We start from the raw sequence: 24991 nt of genomic DNA on the forward strand, positions 1-24991 counted from the left end.
TATGACGTACAGTGCCGGTCCTAGCTAAATTTTCAGGCGGTGCGAAAACCAAAATTGGTCCCTTCTTAATAAAAAAATCGGCCCAAGTGCGAGTCGGATTCGCACACGAAGGGTTCCGTACGATTATAAAGCAAAGATAGGCAAAAAAACCGCGGACCGACAGACGGACAAACCGAAACTATAAGGGTTCCTTGCTGACTACGGAACCCTAATTATGTTTTTGTATGGGAGAAACCCAAAAAAAAAACCACACGTACCACAACCACACCACAACCACACCACGAGTTCGGGCGTATATTTCGTATTGTAAATGAATAAGTACTGTTCACACGTACCGACTAGGGTTCAGAACGCTTTTCAATAAATCAAGTCACAAATTACCTCGTATTAAAAATATAGTGATCAAAGAAGCGGATGAAGCAAGAACAGATTTAAAAGAGGAAATTCAAATATTGCTCAAGGCAGGTTACAAATTCTCCACTTCTTTGGATGAGTGTACTTCCATTAGAAACAGAAGATAATATATTGGCTTAAATTTACACTCCCATAAACTTTCTGGAGACAATAATTTCAAAAACCTGGGCCTCGTCAAAGTGTACGGCAAACAAATGAGTAGAAGAAATAAGAAAAAAGTTGTATGAGTTTGGTGTGTCCCTTGATCGGGGTATCATAGCTGAGACAATACATGGGTGCAGCATGATGATAAAATTTGGAAAACTCTTAGCATCTTACCATCAAAAATGCATAGCTCATGCTCTTCAACTTGCCATCATGTACGTATTTTATAAGAATAACACGTTAGAAGAAGAACTATCTGCTGCAAATTTTTCAGAATTGCTAGAGTTAGAACACGATAGTAATGATTAAGACATTCCATTATTGGTTTTAGCTCAACGTACACATTAAGTACACACCGCTTCAGAAAATGATTCCGATAATGATGACGACGGCACAGAATTTGTATCATCTACTGCGCCAACTACAGAAGCTTCGGAATAGACATTCGAATATTATGGTTTGATTATAAGAGTGAAGAAGGTAGTCAAAATATTTCGCAAATCTCCAACTAAAAACGATGATGTGCTACAAAAATATGTCATGGAAGAGTTCGGTAAGGAGTACGCGTTAACATGCGATTTAATAACCCGGTGGAGCAGCTTGGCTACAACATTTGAACGATTTATTAAGTTGAGAAACTGCATAGATAAAATCTTTCATCGACGTTAAAGTTCACTTTCAATTCTCGGAAAATGACTGGACAGAATATATTCAACAACTTCACGAAGTCCTGGATATCATATAAACAGTTTTGGAAGCGTCGTGTCGCAGAAATACCACATTCAGTCTGTATTGAACGTTCGGTCGAACTTCGTTTCACAGTTTCACAGTTTCTTGTCATATTATATCGTTAACATTTTTTCTGCAATTCACTTGTTTAGTTATATCATAGTGATCGACCTGACCAGATATGAAGACGTGCGCAATCTGTATTAACGAATTCCATGACGGAGTGCAATGCACGGTTTTCAGAAAAAACCTAGACTTTAGTTGTGCCGGAATATCGAAAGCCGGATGGAGGAAGCTCAGCATAATACTTAATAGACGTAATAATTGGAAATGTGTGACATGCTCAACTCCATCGCCAGACCGATCGTAATGTAATTGTACTTTTCCCACGGGATGAGATCACACAATGAGTACGGGCCCGAGACACTAGAGACATAATGACGTGCGCCTGCGTCTCATTTGTCAAGGCCGCGTCAATCAATAACACGTGGAGCGGAGGCGAGCAGAGGATGCACGTGATTTCACTCACCAAACAGTCGTAGGCTAACCATACTAGTGGAAGTGACTACTTGTCACGAACGAACTGCTTTACAGTTGAAAAAATTGCTTAAATAGTTAAAGAAAAATAAAAGACTTTGATATTAAATAACTAACGTGATCATGTTTGTACTTGAAATCATTCTGGATTATTATTACATTTTAGGTTTTCATATTTGTGACGACGAGGTATTTGTCTATCAATGTGCAGGTAATATGCTCAGCTGAATTAATTTTCAATATGAAACATGTAATTAACGACACTTCTTATAAGGGATCTACGAAAACTACTTTTCACTTAGAGATATAGAAAATGCCCTAAGCTTACTAGTGATCGTTTCAGTGTCAAAAGTATCTTTTAAAAGTAAACGAATCATATCAATTAACTCAATCGCAGTTAACTCTAGGCAAGTTGCAACGGGCACAAGGTAATATTAGAATTAAATATTTTATCTCTGGAACCCAGAGTTTGCTAATTTGAAACACAGAAACGAAACGAAGAAACTCAACACAACTCTCGCTCGGATTTTATAAAAGTGCAATTAAATTATGTTTCGGGTTTAAGTTACAGAAAACAAAAATAAAAACAATTCTTACGACAGACCAAAAATGATAAAGAATAATATGTAAATGAAAATGTCTACAAAGTAGCATGATGGCGGACCAACGTAATTTAGTCGCATTATGTCAGCCCAGCCATTCAAAAAATATTGAATTGACGTAACAATACGAAACTATGTGGGTCCACCATATTAATCACTTTCTTCGATGTTACGATGGCATTACCATGAAAGGAAGGAACACTAGTTTCAGCAAATACTATCAAACTCGTTATATATGACGAACCAACCCTAAATAAAAGCCATGAAAATACCTAAATAAAAGTCCTGAAAATACCTAAATAAAAGCCCACAAGCTAAGCGTCTATGCCAGCGGTGTTACCAGTATTCGTGAGTACATAAACATTGCATTGGCACTTGGCAGGCGGTCGGCAGAGTGCGGCGATATCCGCGAGGTCGATGCACCGCCGCGCGCCGTCGCTAATTTTACTGCCTATTGAACTTAAAATACACCTACATATAGTATGATCATCAATACTTCCGCTATACGCAGTAGAGGACGTTTTCTCAAGGAGAGCCCTCCTTCAGTCTCGCTGCGAAGTAAGAGACACAAATGTGGGCATAGACAAGGTGATGTACTTAAGGGGAAAAGATTCTAACGGCCAATATTCAATAATCTATGGTTTTGCCCTACGAGAGATAGGAATAGTTATCTTTAATAATGTCCCTATAAACCTATCAACGATAGACATACTTATCTACGGATGGCTATCTATCGATGGGAGGACGGATAGTTTACTTAGCCCAGGAAAATTAAACTTTCGACCAAGGAATAATTCGCATAGAGCGGAAAATTTGTAGACTTTAAATACACCGTTATAAATCATCGACTGATGTCTAAACAAGTAACAACATTATCTCTGTGTTAAAAATTATTTTAAAATATTAAACTGAAAAAAAACTGTGTGATAATTGTGAATAATAAAAAATAAGTTAACTGCCAAGTGATGCAGTGAAAATTTTACTTCATCAAAAATTCTTCTATCAAAACCTAAATCTCAAGATTAACATTGTCCTCTAGTGTCTTAAAATAGAGTTTAAACTAAATAACTCCAACAAGAATTGATAAATACACCAAAAGTATATATATATATATGAAAGCAACTGAATTCGCGCTCCTTCAAGTTTCCCATCAATGGTGGCCAGCAAATTCTCCGAATCCCATACAATAGGTTATTCTTTTAGGTCCTCATTGTTTTAATCCCAAACCATACTTTGGTTCATAATATTGTCACTTCTTAATCTCACATCGATTAGGACAGTCACTTTAGGATAATTCATTTGTAATTTTAAATTTTAAATAAATATATTTTTTATTGTTTTTAAGTCCTCAGACTGCTGCAAACGTAATTGACGCAGAATTAGGATACTCGCGGGCCGGTTCGCTTGAGTATAATCGCTAAATCGCGCCGTGTTTACGTGCCGCCCAGGTGGTTATCCACCTTCGAGTCGTCTGCCCAGTACCTACGTGTAGCAGTTCAAGGACCAGAATCCAGCAGAGAGTCGTTTCGAGCAGAGACCAGAAAATGCATATGATACCCACGCTGATATAATATGATAGAATACCCCTGGTACATCTCAAAGTAATTAAAATAGAAAGTCTTGATGATGGACCTGGACTACCACCATACAGACTCGGACATATTATGAAAATTACGACACACTATCATACATTTATTCAATATACAATAGGGTTGTTGAGGAAGTGATTATGAGGAAGAGGAGGAGGAAGAGGAATTTTCACGCGCAAATTTAGAGAATACGGATGAGGAAGAGGATATTTTTTGAGGAAGAGGATGCGGATGAGGAAGCGGAAGAGGAAGCGGATGAGGAAGAGGATGATAGGAAATTATAAATACTAGCGGACCCAACCCAAAAGTCTTTGTTCTGTCTGTACATAACTAGGTACATACATTACACAAAAAGTAATTCAAAGGGCATTTTCCAGTGGACCAAACTATGAATCTAAACCATTCTCAAAACACACGTAATAAAGAATCATCAAAATCGGTCCAGCAATTAAGGAGGAGTTCAGTAACTAGTCTAAGAAAATTAGTTCAAAATCGACGATCAGACCGAATAATTCGTGTAGTTTTGAAAGTTGGTACAGTTGTTCCTAAAGGTGTCCAGCCCCCGTAGACAAGTGGCAAAACGCTTACGCTAACGCTAGCGCTACAAAATGTATGGATTTGACATTAGTATTCGCTAGCGAAGCGATGACTTATGTCAAATCGCATACATTTTGTAGCGCTTGCGTTAGCGTTAGCGTTAGCGCTTTGCCACTTGTCTACAGGCCCAGATGATTATACTAAAAGTCCCCGAGTGTGGGACAAGAGCCGGCGGTGGGGGAGGGGGGGAAAGGTCTCTTTTTCTAGGTTTTTGCACCCTTAAAAATTGCAAAAAAATGAATGCCCCGTACCCCGCCAATCGACCGACCATAAAATTAATTTGAAAGATGTTTACGATAACATAAAAACGTAGTGGTATAGACTCATTCTCCCTAAAGATAAAAATAATAAATTTAGATAGGATTAACTTTGAAGGAGAAATCACGGGAATACGTTACCTCGATTAACTGTACCTAGACAGATACAGTAAATCGGCGTAACGTAGTCCCCTGATAGTCTATCTAATTTTATTTATTTTTTATTATTTTCAGGAAGAGCCTTCCCCCCCTCCCCCACCGCCGGCTCTTGTCCCACCCTCGGGGACTTTTAGTATATTCACCTGGACACCTTTAGGAATAACTGTACCAACTTTCAAAACTACACGAATTATTCTGTCTGAATTCCTTAATTTTCCCAGGCTAAACATACGAGGGCTGCTATTTATGTATCCGGAATTAAAAAAAGAAAGAAACATATATCATTTAATATGGTTTTATTGCTTTTCAAAATATTCGCCGCGATGATCGACACACTTTTGCATACGCTGGAACCAATTTTCATAGCACTTTTTCCATTCTGATTGAGGTATCTCCAAAACGTGCATTTTGAACGCATCAACAGCCTCTTCGCGGCTCGAAAAACGTTGACCACGTAATTTGTTCTTCGCGTATGGAAATAAAAAGAAATCGTTAGGTGCCAAATCAGGGCTGTACGGCGGATGACCAGTCAATTCGATCTTTTGACCCTCCAAAAACTGAGTTGTTTCAGCTGAGGTGTGACAGCTAGCATTGTCGTGATGTAATATGATTCTGCGTTGTCGGTTGTCCTTTCTTATTTCTTCAAAGACTTCTGGTAAACAAATGGTCGTATACCATTCAGAATTAACCGTTTTACGATTCTCTAATGGCACTGTAGCCACATGTCCATTAATTCCAAAAAAACAGGCGACCATTTGCTTCAAAGTACTTTTTGCACGAGTAACTTTTGTTGGTTTCGGCTCATCTTGGAACACCCACACCGTTGACTGTTGTTTAGTTTCGGGGTCATATGCATAGATCCAAGATTCATCACCTGTGTAGATATTATAAACGGCTTTTGACGTACCACGGTTGTATTTTTTTATCATTTTTTTGCACCAATCGACACGAGCCCGTTTTTGATCGATTGTCAAGTTGTGCGGAATCCAACGCGAACATATTTTTTTTACAGCCAAATGTTCGTATAATATCTTATGTATGCTCGTCATACTTATGCCTAAGGACGCCTCTATCTCGCGATATGTAACATGACGATCACGCATTATTAGTTCCCGCACAGCATCTATATTTTGTGGGACAACAGCTGTTTTGGGGCGACCTTCTTTATTTTCATCCGTGAGCATAGACCGCCCACGATTAAACTCACTGTACCAGTGATAAACAGTGGTTTTTGATGGTGCTTCATCTCCAAAAGTTGCGGTGAGTTGAATAAAGCACTGTTGTTGATTTAGCCCACGCCGAAAATCGTAGTAAATCATTGCACGAAAATGTTCACGCGTTAAATCCATGGCAAATGAAGACACGCAATTTTCAAAATGACGCCACAATGGAAAAATAATTGACAGTCACATGAAACAAAATGTATTCTTCAACCAAAGAGTTCTATTTTCAAATGTTGTAATTACTTTTTAAATATTGTTCTTGTAAGTGGCCAGTTCCGGATACATAAATAGCAGCCCTCGTACACAACGCACATAAAAAAAAAATCTCCACAGCCGAACATATAACCTCCTCCTTTTTGGAAGTCGGTTAAAAAGATGAGTGAATGATACAATTATCTGGCTCTGGCGTGTGCGTTGCCATGATTGGATACGCGATGCGCATGCGCAGTGAAATTCCTCATAAATTCCTCTTAAATTTTGAGGAAGCGATAGCGGAAGAGGATTTTTTTATTTTTATTTATGAGGATGCGGTAACGGTTGAGGAACCCAAAATATTGCGGAACTTCCTCATTATGAGGAAGCGGAAGAGGAATCCTCAGCAACCCCAATATACAATGTGTCCCGACACCGGTGTCCGATCCTTTGACGTCATGATCTATGGAATATTTAAAAATTATAACACAGTTACTTCTATTGCCTCGGTTTGTGGATATTGTAATGGAGCAAATCATAAACATTTATATGAATGTACCCAGTTTAAATCTTTGAGTACACCACAAATTAAATTTAAAGTTGTGAAGTCAAAACATGGTTGTGTGAATTGTTTGAGTTTGTCACATACTCTCTCAGGCTGTAGCTCTTCATCTGTCTGCGGTATATGTGGGAAAAAACATCATACAATGTTACATTTTGAAAATAAAATTAGTAAGACACATGCTCATACAGTTCAGATACAGTCAAATGATAGTAGCAGTTTAAATAATAATTTAGTTGACACGTCCTGCTCTGTCAGTAATATTAATGATTCTTCGGTTAAATCTCTTTCTGAAAATGCAAGTTTGTCGATGATTGTTAATTCAAAGCTGAGCTCTAATATATTGCTCACTACAGCTCAAGTGTATGCAAATTGCAATAATAATAATAAAAATAAAGTTATTATTAGATGTTTTTTGGACAATGGTTCACAAAATAATTTGATAACATTAGAATGTTGTAAAATACTCAACTTAGTTATCATTCCATTGAATAATTCTTGTGTGAAAGGAATTGGTTTAACTTCTCGACCAATCCTTGGATATGTGTGTCTTTCTGTACAAAAATCCCTTTAAAAAAATAAGGATTAAAAAAAAAATTGGATATGTGAGTGTCGAGATACAATCACGAGTGTATCCAAATAATAGATATGTTATACAAGCTTTGGTGGTGGATTGTATCACCGACCAATTGCCTTCTCATTTTATAGAGAAGTGTGATATGTCTTATTTAAATAACATACCTTTAGCTGATATGTCATGGAATATCCCTGGCAATATTGATCTTTTGTTGGGAGCTCAGCTATTTCTATATGTTTATTTAGGAAGTAGGATTGATTCTGGCTCTCGAGGACCTCGTGCAGTTATGACTGCTTTAGACTATGTACTTATGGGTGATCTCCCTAGTACTGTTAATACTGGAGTAATTCCATCTCATAGCTCTTTTACAGCTTTAGGTCTCAATGACTTGGTACAAAGGTTCTGGGAATTAGAAGAAATCTCTCCTAGACAATTTCTCAGTCCGGAGGACACGGAGCGTGAGAATCTTTATACATCCTCGGTTACTCGAGACTTGGAGACTGGTAGATATTCGGTTGCTTTACTCCAGATGTAACCACAAAAGGGACCGAGTCATATCCTCTTAATGCAACCAATTGTGTTCGATTTTTAAGGTAAGAGGTCAACCAGCGAAGTAAACTGCCATGTATGCCTAGGTGTTGGGCTTTTGTGAGTAAAATGTCATGGTTAACGCGGTCTAATGACTTTGAAAAATCTGTGTAAACTGCGTCTGTCTGCACTCTGTCATTAAAAACATTACAAATATATGTAGTGTAGGTAAATAAATTAGTCTTGGTAGACGTATTGGACACAAATCCATGTTGTTTCGGGCTTAAAATGTGTTTGAAATGGTTGTAAATTTCCGTGTGAACAAAACTTTTTAAAATTCTTGCAAACCAGCTAAGTATGCTTATAGGACGATAATTAGAAACTGACTCTCTGCTACCATCCTTGTAAATAGGCGTGATTCTAGCTATTTTCCATAGAGATGGAAAACAACCTTCACTTAATGATTTATTGAAGATCAAAGTCAAAGGCAATGCTAACGTTGAAGCACAGAAACGTATAAATATAGGCGGTATTCCATCAGGACCAGCACCCTTTGATAAATCAATAGCTTTCAATTTCTGCAAAACGTCATCTAGTTTTATACTAAAATTAGATATTGTTAAAAGGGAAGAGTCAAATTTTGGTATATAGTTTGCTACTGTAGTATTTTCATATACCGACGAGAAATAGTCAGCGAATAAATTAGCAATGTCTTCACCGTTGTTGGCTGTTCTATCTTGATAGTGCATTCTATTAGGAATATCCTGAGTATTTCTTTTTATTTTAGTGTAACGCCAAAACGATTTAATATTTATTGATAAATCACATTCAACTCGTTCAATGTATGATTTAAAACAATCATGCATCACATCTTTAACTCTAGACCTTAACATTGAATATGTATCATAGTCTCGGGGATTTCCAAATTGTTTAAATCTGCGATTATACTTATCCTTAGTTTTAATGAGTTTTTGAAGACCTTGTGTAAACCAAATCGGGTATTTATTACTTCGTGCCTTAGTTTTTGGGGTATGTTTTTCTATTAGTGAATAGAGAGTATCATAAAAAAGATGTACAAATTCATCACAACCAAGAGATAATGCTTGACTCTTCCAATCAATTTTACGAAGGTCATCATTACATTGACTGAAGTCCGTTCTGTGGAAACAATATTTTTCAAATGAAGAATTAAATGTCAGGGGTTTGAATAAAGCTAAATTTAAAGTAAGTTCAAAGGGAGGGTGATGTGAATCTGGCCAACTAATCGGTGTAGCAGATATAATTTTAAATGAGTCACTGTCTGTGATGACCAAATCTAAAAGCCGATTATTAGAGTTAAGTATCGAATTGATTTGACGTGTCGCCGTACTATGTATTAGATCATAAATGGCTTTGGACTTGTCAGTAGTACAATTCAGGCAAATTAAAATCACCTAAAATACATGTCACACTGTTTGTTTTCGATGAGTTCAAAACCTCACTACAAGTATCTACAAATTGTGTTAATATGCTACATGGAATATAGTCGGGTACATAAACAAGGCATAAGTTAAGTATTGTAGATCTGTTGATTTTAATCTGTAACCATAGATCATCCATCAGACTACACTGCCAATCATCTCGAACAACATAATTAAGATCCATAGACACAGCAATCAGCACACCACCACCATGGTGTTTATTATAGTGATTGAGAAAAAATTTACTCCGATCCCTTCGTATCACATTGTACCTATCATCAAACAGTTCTGAAGAATAGACAAAATCATCTAACCATGTTTCACTAAGACATATAATATCATAGTTGTTAATTAGAACTTCATTATAAACTTTATCCACTTTTGCCATTCTGATAATAAATCGTTAATGCCATAATAATTAAATAAAATTAAAATCTAATTACAAATTAAGATATGATAATACAAAATAAATTAGTGTATGAGTTGAAGGCTGTCCGAGTTTTTGATTAATATCATCGGCGAGTCATGGGTCTTTCTCACATAAATTCTTCCATTTAGAACCCATATAAATTGGTAGGCACACTCTTTGACCTTGCGACGCGCCATTGCATGTAGCGATTTATTAGCGGGGGAAAAATGTTCCGATATGTAGACAGGTTTTTAGTCACCAGCAAGTCCTAGCAGAGCAGTATTAAGTTTATTCTTTGAGTTTGCTTTGTTATATCTGTGAACTGCTGAATAGAAATCATCACGACATCTAACATTTCTGAATTTAACAACTATACTCCTAGGCTGCTTGCTCTCTTTATTTTGTTTGGCAACTCTAGTGCAATAGACCGAATCAACCTCATTCATTTTGTGACCAATAACATTAGAGCATTGCTGAACCAAATTAGATAAGATTTCATTGCGGTGTTCTGGTACGCCATGTATTTTTAAATTATTTTCGCGTAGATGTTGCTCAATATTATTAACACGGTTCGAAAGTTCATTAACCGAATTCTTAAGTGTAATATTTTCATTCTTAAGGGCTTGGCTTTGTTTTCAGCCAATAACTTTTCGGTATTCTTCTTTAAATCGTCATGCATAGAACTTAGAAAGTCTACGGAACTGCGCAGCTCTTGTAGCTCTTGTTTAAAAGCAGTTATTTCCGTCTTAATTATCTGTTTTAACATCGCTGGTATTTCAAGTTTTAACGCTTTGAGCACTTCATCTCGGATAGTTTTTGCAAGGTTATCATAGGAAGGTGATGTTTCAATAGTTTCAATACTATCAATTTTAGTGAGTATGCTACCCTTAGTACGAAGAGTAACGTTGCTATCATCAGACACCTGAGCAACGTTTCCTTCGGGTTTAGATGGCGATGAATCTTTAATATTCCGTACAGGTGTATTTGTATTCCCAGCTTTAGGTTGCTTAATCACACATTCATAACACATCCAGTTAATGTAATCTTTAGACTTTGCACGAAAATTCTTCAATGATATATTGGCACATTCCAAATCATACATTTTATTACATTTCCGGCATTGCATAAAATCTGGCTGCGTTATTTTAGTTTTACACCCAGCGCACATCTTAGATTTATTATCCATATTTATGAGTTGAATATTATCGTGTACTTTTTGCCTTAATAATTTTTCATAAAAAAGTAAAATGGTAGTCTATGCCCTCACTCAATGACAGCTGTTACAATCAATGTCACAATTCAATGTCAATTGTCAGAATTAGCTGTTCAGCCAATGGCTTGCAGGTTAAACAAACCGTTGTTGTAATTTTATTTTTATTGGTTTGTTTTCATGGTTTAAATGTAGTTACATATATTTATAACTATATTGTTCGTACCTTAATGCCGAAACAAATTTTGTGAATGTGCAGCAAAACTTCTCCACTCAAAATGCAGCTTTAGGTTATACCCACAATTTAACACCATGTAAGATAGCAATTTATCACTTAGACGTGGGAGAGCCATGCTTCGGCACGAATGGGCCGGCTCGACCGGATAAATACCACGTTCTCACAGAAAACCGGCGTGAAACAGCGCTTGCGCTGTGTTTCGCCGAGTGAGTGAGTTTACCGGAGGCCCAGTCCCCTAACCCCTACCCTATTCCCTTCCCTACCCTCAACTATTCCCTTCCCTTCCCTACCCTCCCGTATAGGGAATAGGGTATATTCCCCTTAAAAGGCCGGCAACGCACTTGCAGCTCTTCTGATGCTGCGAGTGTCCATGGGCGACGGAAGTTGCTTTCCATCAGGTGACCCGTTTGCTCGTTTGCCCCCTTATTTCATAAAAAAAAAAAATATATATATATATATATATATATATATATATATATATATATATATATATATATATATATATATATATATATATATATATACATATATATTATATATATATTTTAGATAGGAGCTCTTTTCAAACAATGTTTACGTTTAGATGACAGATGATACTGACTCTGACTGACTGATGATTTAACATAATATGGCAATTCACCACTGTCGGAAGAAGACGAAGAAGACATGTCTTTGACACTTGACAGATGACAAGTGTTTGCGGCGACCTTTTTTTGCCGCAGACCGGGCTTGGCATACGAGAAATTTTTGTTCTGATAATTTTTCCTTGAAAAGGCTAATATTCCAGCTGGAATTTCAAGTTTTTCTCCCTTTTGGGTTTTCAATATAAACGCTGTGAACTTTTTGTGTGGTCGGCCGATCAAAGTGTATCAAAATTCAAGAGTACTTCAGCTACGCTCCGGAGCGGACCACACGCTAGAGAAGACAAAGCATCCAGCCCCTACAAGATCCAACGGGCTTGCTGCTACTGCAATTGCCTGAGGAGCACCCCTGCTGACTATGGAACAGGTTAGTCGGGCATGATACGGATTCCGGAATGTTTTTTTTTTTTGAGAACTTTCTATTATCCCGCAGGCAATTTAGCTATTTACACGCTATTTGCCTTTCCAGTTCTAATAGTTTATGATGACGAATAAATAAATGTGAAAATAATTAACCATTTTTTTATTGAACTCTCTTCCTTTTATTATTGAAAAACGAAAAATAACGAATACGTTGCCTTAATTCCATTAAAGGACACAGGTGCTCAGAGGTCTATTCGACAACAATAAGACAACGACACAAAGTACGGTTCACCAGTGTGCTAAGATTTCAGGAAAATACAAGCACCGCTTTTCACAGCTTCCCTCTATCTCCGGATTGTTCCCAAGTTGTGTCATCATCTAAGTTTTCCGTAGGAGCAACCATTTCATATTGGGCGGTGGATCAGCAATGACACCTGGAGCATGGGGCATTGTTTTGGGTTGACAAGGTATTTACTAGATGTTCCCTTGGATTCTTCAGAGAGAAGAAATCCTCAGAGGACAGCAGGGTTCTGGACAAAATTTCTGGAATTCCGGACAATGCTACCATAGAAAGGGTTGGATTTTTTAGAGAGAAGAAATCCTCAGAGGAGAGCAGGGTTCTGGACAAAATTTCTGGAATTCCGGACAATGCTACCATAGAAAGGGTTTTAAGCTGGCCAACTGGAACCTCTACAGTCAAGGGAAATAATAATAATAATAATAAATAATAAACCCATAAAATTCAGCAGCTTTGTGTCAGGGGCCATTTTCTTCTCTTGGTGGAAACAATTTCTAAGTTTCTGTCCCTTCTGTCAATGTGCAGTTCTCTTTGAGTTCCGATATGAATCCCTTCATTTATCACTTTCGGGGAGCCAGGTATGAAATTGAAAGGAGCATTATCTTTTGTCTATTGATGCCGGATACTCGAAATGGAGAGATCTACTAAGATCAACAGGGAGCCCACAATTACGATCTCGTAGATCCTTGACTTCTGACCAGACTACCAGGAGATTAAAACGATTTATAAGCACATTCACTCATCGGACAAAGCGAGACACAGACCTGTGGGAATTTGCCTCACATCTTAGGTCCTAAAATATGAACAACGTTTTGTTGTGGACCAGATGAATAGAAATCTAGGTCTTCTACAGAAGGTGATATGTGAATCAATGTTCACAAAGTGGGTCTCGCTTATGCCACCTGATCTGCCTCGTAAAAGAGCTCAATACCTATCGGAGACCCATACCAATATTGCCTCGGAAGAATTTGGGATAATTGAGGATAATCCAAAAAATAACGTGTACGCAACGTTTGCTTCTTCTTCGTGTAGCTAATACATTTCTAACTACGGGTTCGCAACCTAAAGAGCGGCGAGGTGGAGAGCTGTTTGGCGCTCTTAATTTAAGAGCGCCAAACAGCTGGAGTATTTTGAAATATAAATGTAGAGAAAGTCACTACACTCGAAACAAGTGTTCAAGATCTCACTTACCACCTCAACTGAATCTGAAGATATTACACGAGAGATTCATAGATAGCCAAAAGACTATTTCAGGCAAAACATGTTTTTTATCGAAATACAAGTCAGTTTTCTACAAGTATTTTAACCTCGGATTTGGGAACCCTCACGAAGACACTTGTTCACATTGTAAGAAGTTTTTATTTAAAATAAAAAACGAAAAGGACTTAGAGATAAAGAACAATATTCGGACTGAATTTCGCTTACATAAGTTGAGAGCTAAGAAGTTCTTTAGTTTGCTAAATGACACTCATGATACAGTTATTAAAATTTGTTTTGATTGTCAGCAAAACCAGCCGCTTCTGAAGTTAAGTGTTGGAGAGGTATTATACTCTCGTCAAGCCTGGATGTATAATTTTTGTGTTATGTAACATATATCATATATGTTATTAATTTATCAATATAAAAGAGCTAAAACCAATTAAATATTAATTTTAACATTAGTAGAAAAAAGTCGTATTCGGTAGAGAAATTCTACCAAATGGTATAAAATTTCATGATGCTGACATCCCCAATATTTGTTTTGATTATATTTATAGCCTAAGAAAATTAAGCCGAAAATGGACGATCAGCGGAAATAATTCGTGTAGTTTTGAAAATCGCTACAGTTATTCCTTGAGATATCCAGATAAACATATCGAAAATCCCCAAGGGTGGGGGGTGAGCTAAAGGTGTAGGGGGGGGTCAAAGGACCCTTTTTTTAGATTTTAGCTCATAAGTCTAAAACCTGCACAAATAGCGTAACGGTTACTTCTAGGAAAACATTCTACATAAAATTTCCTTTAAATTTGATCCTATAATTTTTTTTGTATGGTCGATACTTTAGAAGTTACAGAGTGTTCAACTTTATATAGGTATAAAAAATGAGACGGTTTTATAAATAAAATAAAATTGGTATGTTTTCAAAATGTAATCAAAACTAGAAAATAATAATTAGACAGTCTTAATTAAATCAATAATTTTCTTCTACTACATCATCATCATCTTCACCTTCTATATCTACCAAATCTACAGGTACGCCATTTGTACACGAACCCAAGCAGCCGTTGCATACTAGACTGCACGTGATACCAGCTTTTCGGCATCCACAATTACCAGTGCAATCACTTTTGCAGCGACAAAATATTGACTTCAGCACGGTGTCAGGAGCTGGAGGATCATGAGTGGTAACAGGCTCGAGGTTTCCATCAGCTCCTCGCTTCCATCCCCACATTTCAGGAGGCAGTGCGTTACCTAACCACTCTTGTACTTGGTGGAACACTCGGAATGAGTGAAATTTTGCTGATCCTTTTGTAGGTGGGAGAGAGGAAAGATCTGGTTTGGATTTGGTGCTGGATTTGACAAAAACTGAGTATCGATGTCTGTTAAGATCAAGCTGATCAGTGGCTGCACGATACATCGTCAAAAACATCCTTTCTCCTGACTCTGCTATTTCTTCAGATGTTGATGTTGGATTGTAGAAGATGGCGGCAATATCCTTGATTTTTGGTTTTTGATCAAATAGCTTAACAACTGACACTTTGCCTTTCCTGTAAATAGCTGAAGTTGTGTCGCGCCAGGTAAGAAAGGAAAGAGAAGCATTTGCACTGCTTACGTATAGCGTCGTCCCTATCGCTCGTAGCTCTTCGATATTAGGCACTCATACAAAACGTGTGGAAAGAGTGACTAGCATGGAATTAGTAAGAACTTCGTACAGCTGGAAAGCTTACTGTGCATTAAGCATGCGACGAGCGAGAGGTCATTAATCTTGGTCTGTCCTTTCAAACTAGTGTAACCATGCTTCTTGCCTATGTGTAAATCTTAAGACATTTTAAAAGAAAATCGCACAACTGAGAAGCTCAGTTTAATAACAATTATTGAAATTAAATAATATTAAACTGAAGCAGGAAAGCGCAGTATTAAAACATGTCGTTTATATAATATTTATGCCTTATTTTATCGTTTTCTACGAAAAATGCTTTTTTCAATTTACTACCAATGTATTATCGTATATTTTACATGGCAATTGTGCGAAAGGGACAAACCAAGAAAATCGATTTCTCGCTCGTGCTCGCTACTATAAGGAGATATTAGTTAATAAAAATAATACTTTAGCACATGGAAGTAAGGTTCATTTTAATATTTCAAAATGATGAAGTAAGCCTTCCAGCTGTATAGTACTTCCTAATTCCATGGTGACTAGTCTAACGTTTTGTAATAATAGCAGCTAGGACAAATAATAATTATCTGTGAATAGCAGGTATTTGAATCAGAATAAGTTGTTTTCTTAGTCTCGGACGTTCGATGCGTGTTATTTTCGAGATTCGCACTTTTGAGGAATTTGACCCCCCCTGTAGTTCCTAAAGTATCGACCGTACAAAAAAATTTATAGGACATAATTTAGAGGAAATTTTATGTAGAAAATTTTCCTAGAAGTAACCGTAATGCTATTTGTGCAGGTTTTTTACTTATGAGCAAAAACCTAAAAAAAGGGTCCTTTGACCCCCCCTACACTCTTAGCTCACCCCCCACCCTTGAGGACTTTTGACATGTTCATCTGGATATCACAAGGAATAACTGTAGCGATTTTCAAAACTACACGAAATATTTCCGCTGATTTTATTAATTTGATCGTACTATTAATTTTGTAAAACTACCTACACTAAGTGCACCTGTAGCTCAACCATGAGTTGCTATCGAAAAAGTATACGATTTTACCGTACTCGATAGCGAGCAAACGTGCGTCGATATAGTTTTCAATAAAAACCGTACCATGAGTCATATAAACTCGCTAGCGACGACACGATTGTTTATGTTGTTTTCGTGTGTTTATAATAGTATAAAAATCGTAATGTAGCTAACTTCATAATTGATTTTGCTCTCTCTTTCTAGCTCGAGTAAAAGACAAAGACGGCATATGGCCTTAAAACCCTACCAATTTAAAACAGCGACTTGTTATTAGTAAATGTATGAGACAAATATATTCGTAAACTTGTATGGATTATAGAAGGAGAAGAAGAAGAGAGATTGCATATCGTATGTAAATAACGTTGAATGTTGACATTGTTCGATGAATTTTGGAAACAAATTTTGAACTTTTAAAGATAAGTTACAAACTTGTGAACATATTATTTTTTGTGTGCTGATAATTTTACCTACTTAAACACTTCCTTGTGAATAGCAGTTAATTTCGTAAAAGACGTGAACGAAAATACATGTATTATAAAAATGCGTACCAGTGCGTATTTATTGTTAACTCATGGTAGCGATTTTAGTTCCACAAGTGACCGCTAGAGGCGCTGTAAATTTTTCCATACTAGAAATTTACGTGAGACGGTATCGAGTATCGTTAAATACTATAGCTTTAAACTCATGGTAGAGCTACTGAAGATTAATTTCGAAGCCGGTCGTGTAATTAGTTAATAATTTCTTAATATAGTGGAAAAAGTGCACGCAAATATTGTTTTATTAGTGTTCAACAGGCATTTCCACCAAGAACCAACGGTACAATCAATTACATATATTATGTAACATAAACCTGACAGTAAACAAGCTAAAGATGATACGTTTTAAGTTTGGTTAGAAAGCCAAGGTGGGCGGGGAGCGAATGAGATAGCTTCGGCACTCCAACTATGTTGTGTGAGAAGTTGTGTGCCTTAATAAAAACAAAAAAGGTTTGAAGCTTGAACTTTACTCTGTTCTGTTTTCCTGTAGCAATCAAAATAAAAACTTCATTATGTTAACCATGTTAGCAAACTTGGCTTCCAGCAAAGTTTTTACAGAGTTATGTTATGTTTTCTCTATTCGAGGCCATAGCTTCATGCCGCCTGACAGGGTATTCGGAAGAGTAGAGAAAGACCATCGCCGATATGAGGTGATAGTATCACCAAAAGAATATCGTTCAATTTTAAGTAAACATGGCATTGACAACGAATGGGGAAATGATTGGTTTAGTTAAGACTGATGATATAAAAGCGAAGGCCAAAGAAATGATAAAAGCAAAACTGCCATTTAAAATATCCCAAACACGAATAATATATTGTAATGTTGTTGGAGCCCGAACTTCTAAGAGGAACCTGTCATTTAATGATTTTTTTTTATTATTTATTTAATTCAGGCATCTTGGCCCATATTATAAATACCTTATAGACTAACATAGATACAATTATACTAAAAACTAACACTAACACTAAAACACTAAACTAAACACTAAAACACTAAACACTAAAATGCCACACAATTAACCCAAGGTATAGTATGTATATATAATATTCCCTTGCGTAATCTTTATTGTAATGTGGTGTATTGTGAATGCAATGTCGCAGCTCCAAAAAATATGGAAAGATCGTAACATCTCCCGGAAGACAAAAATCAAACTTGTCCAGTCTTTAGTATTTTCCATATTTACTTACGGAGCGGAGACGTGGACCCTAAAGAAAGCGGACCGCGATCGAATTGACGCCTTCGAGATGTGGTGTTGGCAAAAAATGATTGTAGATTCGAGGACGAGGCGTAACCCGAAAGTGTTTCTATAAAAAACGTTTCGTAAGCAAAGTTACCGTATGCATGGTACCTGCGGATGGTAAGCGGTAGGGAGGGCTTTTATAACGGACCGTTAGGTTTTTGTATGGGCATGGAAGCACGTGGTGTTTCTATAAATTATTTTGTTACGTCCAAGTTTACTAGACGTTAGTTGTTAGTTAGTTACATACCGCGCGAAATCAGGCGGTTGAACGTTGTTGTGTTCTTTAATATTGTGAGAAATACTTATTATGTCTCATTCAGACAGTGATCAGACTGATCTTAGTGATCTAGAAATTTTATCAGACTGGAATGGATCTGATTTCGACGAAGATAGTGGTAACAATCATAGGATCATTCAGATTTTCAGCTTAAATTTCGACTGGATTTATCCAGTCAGCAAGTAAGCTTTCAACGCACGGTTTACCGTGCGTTGAAAGCTTACTTGCTGAAAATATAATATACCCTTACTTAAAAGTGAAGGGAACTTGCAAGTATGTATGTAGTGACTGTTTTAATTTGTTGCTTAAAAAATAGAATGATCAAAATTATTTTACTTTTGGTGCCTGGAAAGGAACCTACTTACGATGCACAATGTGATAAAAACCTCAATTTTGTTTCACCTTGTTTTTCTTTCAAAATACTATAGTTGATAGCTATATAAACATTACAGTGAAACTCCGAGATCTATATTATTTGTAGTTTTATTTAAAGCGAGTCAAAGTTGGCCTTATCCGGGTCATACTTTTGCATAAAAATTTAATTAAAAAAAAACTAATCAAGTAACATTATTTTTGTTTATAATACCAATTGAATAAGCACTTAATACTATACTTTTTTCCAAATTTGGTTAACCTACTGTGATCAAGTAGGGATATGTTAATTTATTTATTAATTTTAGTTTTTCATTATTTTAAGCATTTTAAATTTTAAATATTATTTTAAATGTCAAATCAAAGATCACAGAATATAATAGGTATTTTGCGTTTTGTTCTCTTCAGCAATAATGGGTAAAACTTGGTAAAACTACATTTTCCACTAAAATGTTTTTTTTCTTCATCGTAACAAACCAAATTAAATAAAACGCGGATTATTTAAGTGATTATTAGGTGATCGAGCCGTTAATAAACATTGGTTACCATAAATTTGAAATGAGTAGGTCTTTAATATCAAAACGCAGTATTACCGTCGGGAGGGCTTCGGTTAGCGCGTTACTAACGACTATTCGTAGCAGGTAGAAGCTAAAATAACTTTGTGAAACGCCTTTAACGGTTCGTTACCCGTAAGTGAAAAACGTTTGGTAGCTGATGTACAGTGACGATTCGTTAGATATAGGAACCGGGCATTAAAGATAAAAACAAGACTGTCGTCAATCTGCCTACGTAGAGTTTTGGATTTCTTTGGTCACATCGCAAGAAAGGATGGCCATAACCTCGAACAGCTTGTAGTTACAGACAAAGTTAACGGTCGCCGCCCAAGAGGCCGAAGCCCTATTAGATGGTCTGATCAAGTGCGCACAACTCTAGACTCTGGCCTCCATGATGCTCTCCATTCTGCCAAGGATCGCCACAGATGGCGTAATGTGGTCGTCACTAAACTCCAAATGGGGAATCACGACCCTCAGCAATGAGGAACACGACGCGAGGAGGAGGTAATGTGTTTACATGTTGAATAAATGTTTATTATTATTATTATTATGTACCTTTTTTTCTCTTTCACTTGGCTTTGTATTCGTTTAAAAAAAAAGGGGGTGGGGGGATATTGTAGGAGTATTCTATGTTTGTACTATGTATATTGTATGCGTATTATATATTATATGTAAATGGCAAGATGGCCAGTAGTCGGGTTGAGGTGCGCGCGATAAGTTGCGCCTAATAAATATTTAGTAACATATCTCCAGTTATCATTCCCGCAAGGGGAATCCTAAAAGCTGTAGCGCAAAAACAAAATCCATATCCAACAAAAATAAATGATAAGAAACGTTGATAGACAACAAAGAGGACAATTATTTGCGTGGCGTAATAAAATAAGCAGAGATAAAGCGTCATTAACATGAAACACAATTGGACATACAGGTAGCAGAGAGTATTCAACTTGTATTTAATGTAGATTAGATAAACGATATTGTAAATCGCAATTCTTTTTGTTTGCGCCAATTGTAGCAAAAATTCCCCGTCCCATAATGGAAATATGATCTTATATATATATATATATATATATATATATATATATATATATATATATATATATAATTGGAATCTCGGAATCGGCTCCAACGATTTTCATGAAATTTAGTATATAGGGGGTTTCGGGGGCGATAAATCGATCTACCTAGGAATCATTTTCAGAAAATGTCTTTTTATTCATGTTTTATCGATAATCGATAAACTGAAAAATATGACTCTTCCTGACATCTATTGGTGAATAATAATACTATTTTGTTAGCAACTAATTGTTTTAACGACCAGCAGATGGCGTTATTAAGTAACACAAAGTCAATGAGTGTTTGCTATACCGAGCAAAGCTCGGTCATCCAGGTAAGTACCTACTTGCATATTATTTCTAGATCTTAAGAAAATGTATTAATAAAAAAAAATCTTCTATTTTGTTAGCCTCGCTAAAACTCGAGAAGGGCTAAACCGATTTGGCTTGAAATATTCGTGGTAGTCTCGGGAAGGTTAAATACTGAAAGGGAAGTGATACGAAGTTCACCGGGTCATCTAGTAGCAAAATAATAATCCGTACATAACCTTAGACTTGTCACAGCACATTATCAGTTGTTTTTACATATTATAATTCTGCCTATATTAAAATAGGTCAGTGACGCGATATAGATAACGCAAAGGGCAAGCTATTGGTAACTGTGTAATGTGTATACAGAAAATAGCTGAACAACAGACAACGCTGGCAGTATATACAGGTAAACTGATCGAGGTATAAAGATAACTCGTTCAGTCTACCTTTTTCTTAACGAGATACAAATTACAATTTGAGTAGCACTGCTAAATGGCTATAAATAGAGGCGAATAAACGAGCTGGATTGTCGCCTAATCCAGCTCGTTTCAACCAGGCCTAAAAAACCTTACTGAGATCCTGCTTTATAAAGAACACTATTACACAGAGAACACTTTTCCCTTTGTTCGATTTAATTTTACACCAATGTTTCAAAACAAAATATAATCTTTAGTACTTATTATCTATATTATGGTTACCAAAGTTCACCATTATCTATTTATCTAATGTACTTCTTTGTCACAGGACCTTCTTTTGTAAACAAGACATTAGGACTTCGTCCTGTTCATATAAATATACTATTGTAAGAACATTGAATCACTAATTCTATTCTAACTTAGTGGTAGTAAGACTTCCCAAATTGGATACTTCTTAGTTCTCGATAAAATTTTATAAGAGTATAATTTTGTCACGTAACAAAGTTGGCGCAGACGGTAGGATATCTACTTAAAGTCGAGGATAAACGTGTCAAGAGGACGAAATCGCCGCCACACGGTGCTGGAAGAGCTTTGAAGCATCCTCGCCAATGAAGATATCACTTTTGTTACTTTGGTAAGTGGCTCAAAGATTATTATATTATGCTCTTTTTAAAAATCCTTTCCATATCCTATTTATCCAAATCATTTTTTAAATCAAAAAACATTATTTTAAGAAAATCATTTAAATTTTTTTTTTCTTTTTTAAAATCATTTTTATTTTTTTAAGTTTTCAAAATCTTTATGAAATAAAACATTATGCAGAACGCATCTTCTTCGAATTCGACAACCGTAGTATTAAATTTAAATCATTTGCAATTTAATACCTAGTTTTGATACAACTCAAAGCAACCAAATTTATCGATACATTAGATCTAGGGAATGCAATCCCGCAAGATAATTTCAATCCCGGTATTTGCGGGATGGAACCATCACAATCCCGCTGGATCCCGGTATTTGCGGGATCCCGCAGGGTGGACTTAAACTTTTACAATAAATCGTTTTAATGATACTTGATATACCCCGTTTTATGCTCAGGAATTCAAACAAAACAAACTTTGTGGAACACTTTTTAACAGGGGTTTATTAATAAAAATAAAAGAAAAACTATATTTTTTTAAATGTCTACGTAAACGTGGGAGAGCCATGCTTCGGCACGAATGGGCCGGCTCGACCGGAGAAATACCACGGGCTCACAGAAAACCGGCGTGAAACAGCGCTTGCGCTGAGTTTCGCCGAGTGAGTGAGTTTACCGGAGGCCCAATCCCCTACCCTATTCCCTTGCCTACCCTCCCCTATTCCCTTCCCTACCCTCCCCTACCCTATTCCCTCTTGAAAGGCTGGCAACGCATCTGCAACTCTTCTGATGCTGCGAGTGTCCATGGGCGACGGAAGTTGCTTTCCATCAGGTGACCCGTTTGCTCGTTTGCCCCCTTATAGTACCGAAACCGTAATAACAAAAACTAAAAAAACACGCTTATTTACTTTTATCTTATAATTATTTTTTTTTCAAAATATAGATAAAAATTAAGCTCAAAGAGTCCGCTACATACATACAGCCCAAACTTATAAAAGTATGTTAAAAAAGTTAAGGTATTAATTGTGTCGTCTGCCAAAAATGGCTCAATATTCAACACAAGATAGCCTTCATTAGAAGTTAGCTCAGCTTCCACGCTGGTTGGTACAATTGACTTTAAAATTAATTGAAGCTAAATAATTATTTATTGTTTAGTGGGCTGCCTGTGGCCAGTTCACGCAACTCCGTCTGCAGAGTTACACGTATGAATCACGCTTCTTTGTAATCCCGCCAGTCCCGCGGGATCCCGCTAAATTTTCGACCGGAATTAGTCCCGCAAAATGCATACGGGATGCCGGTATCCCGGTATTGCATTCCCTAATTAGATCAATTGTGATTCTGTGTTTTCTTTAGCACAATTTCCCTTGCATGATCCCCCATGCACTGAACAAAATAGTCAGGCCAGGATCGTCCAACGTACACATTAGGAAGTTCGCGACTCGGAGTGACAATCATTCTTGATTCAAAACTATTCGAAAACGAAAACTTTAGGACATTTATTTCTCGAATTACAAAGTTTATTTAAAAATCAAAAGGAAAGTGTCAGTGACTATTATCTTCGCGTAGATTTAAGCTTCGAACAAACCTACGAGACCAAAGCGACTGCGAAGCGGGAGCGTCTACCGCGCGGCGGACGCTGCCCATGTAATCTTATGGCGTTGTGCACACCTGCGCGACCGCAACACGGGATATTCGCGTCGGCAAAGCGGGACGTGCGCGTCAAGTGGTCAGACGTGTGTTTTCAGTTTTGTAGTGTACATAACTCACATATATCATTGTGCACGACTTTTTGCAGGTGCGTTGCCGGCCTTTTAAGAGGGAATAGGGTAATAGGGGTAGGGGAGGGGAGGGAAGGGAATAGGGTAGGGGATGGGCCTCCTCTAAACTCACTCACTCGGCGAAACACAGCGCAACTGTTTTTTTTTTTTTTACCAACCCTGCTCAGGAACGTGATGACAACAAAGCGAATAAACTTAGTCCACCAAAGAGTTCATGACGTAGAGGAATACAGCCCACTCTCACAATGTTTCAACGCCTACAATTTAGCCACACACGCAGCAGATGCGAAACAACTCAATAGCATAAAGTATAATGGTAACCAAAAGAATAAACTCAGACCACCAAAGATCCCATGCAGAATAACATTCCCTACTCTTGCTGTGCTTCAACCGCCCACAAGTGAACCACACACAAAACAGATGCGAAAACAATATAAATCTGATTGTGAAGCGTAAACCGATAGCGCGGAACAATCAGCTACTCCCCAACATAGTATAAAAAAAACTCACAAAATTCCTGAGACCAGTTTCCGAAACACCTTTTCCAATATTGCAAACTTAAATATTGAATGTTCAAAGCTATATGTATAAAATCGAAAACAATGAGAGTCCAAAATGGACCTTTGAACCTATACCACATCTTTTCCATTCCCGTCCAACATACCTATTCCCAATGATGATATTGTGATTTAGATGATTTCATATTATAAAGCTGATTCATTGTATTTTGTTTTTTATTTCTATAGCTTGTATTTTCTTTGCGGTGGGGAGTGTCGCGAATCGCGCGAACTTGTAGGTAACAAAGGTAAACGACGGTATTCATATATAATAATAGGAGGGTAGTTGTAATATTCTCTGGTGACACATGTCACTAGTGACAGCCGCTGTCAGACAGACGATCGAGAACGGCAGACGGGCGAGCACGCGGCGCAGTCTTATCGGTGAGTCAGTATTATCATTATTTAAATATTGTGATCTTAAACGTTATTATTTAGGCTGTGTGTTTAGTTCATCGAGGATATCCAACGCCTCGAAACTGTTATGTATATAATCGTCTAGTTAGTAATATGTAACATGTTGATACTGTATTTAGATTACGAACAATGAGATGATCGTTTAGTTATCTTATTATACGAGGTGTTGTAGTCGTTTGTGGCCGGTTGGTCACATCTAGTGTTTACTGCCTACTGTTGAGTGGGTTT

At 37.0% G+C, this 24991-nt stretch overlaps 2 protein-coding genes across 5 annotated transcripts in view; both read right to left on the minus strand.

Moving 5' to 3' along the window:
- LOC121730067 (glucose-6-phosphate isomerase) overlaps positions 1-24991 on the minus strand; it is a 262618-nt gene that overhangs the window by 146401 nt on the left and 91226 nt on the right. The window lies entirely within an intron of this gene.
- Positions 1-24991, minus strand: part of LOC121730069 — a 116244-nt gene that overhangs the window by 53428 nt on the left and 37825 nt on the right. Inside the window, exon 1 of one of the 4 annotated variants that reach the window (XM_042118926.1) lies at positions 9219-9223. The exons of the other annotated variants lie outside the window; for them this stretch is intronic. The gene's annotated coding sequence lies outside the window, so the exon portion shown is untranslated. Of the gene's footprint in view, positions 1-9218; positions 9224-24991 lie in introns of those variants that run through there. 4 annotated transcript variants of the gene reach the window in all.

Source organism: Aricia agestis, chromosome 1 (genome assembly GCF_905147365.1).
Source record: "Aricia agestis chromosome 1, ilAriAges1.1, whole genome shotgun sequence".
NCBI lineage: Eukaryota > Metazoa > Arthropoda > Insecta > Lepidoptera > Lycaenidae > Aricia > Aricia agestis.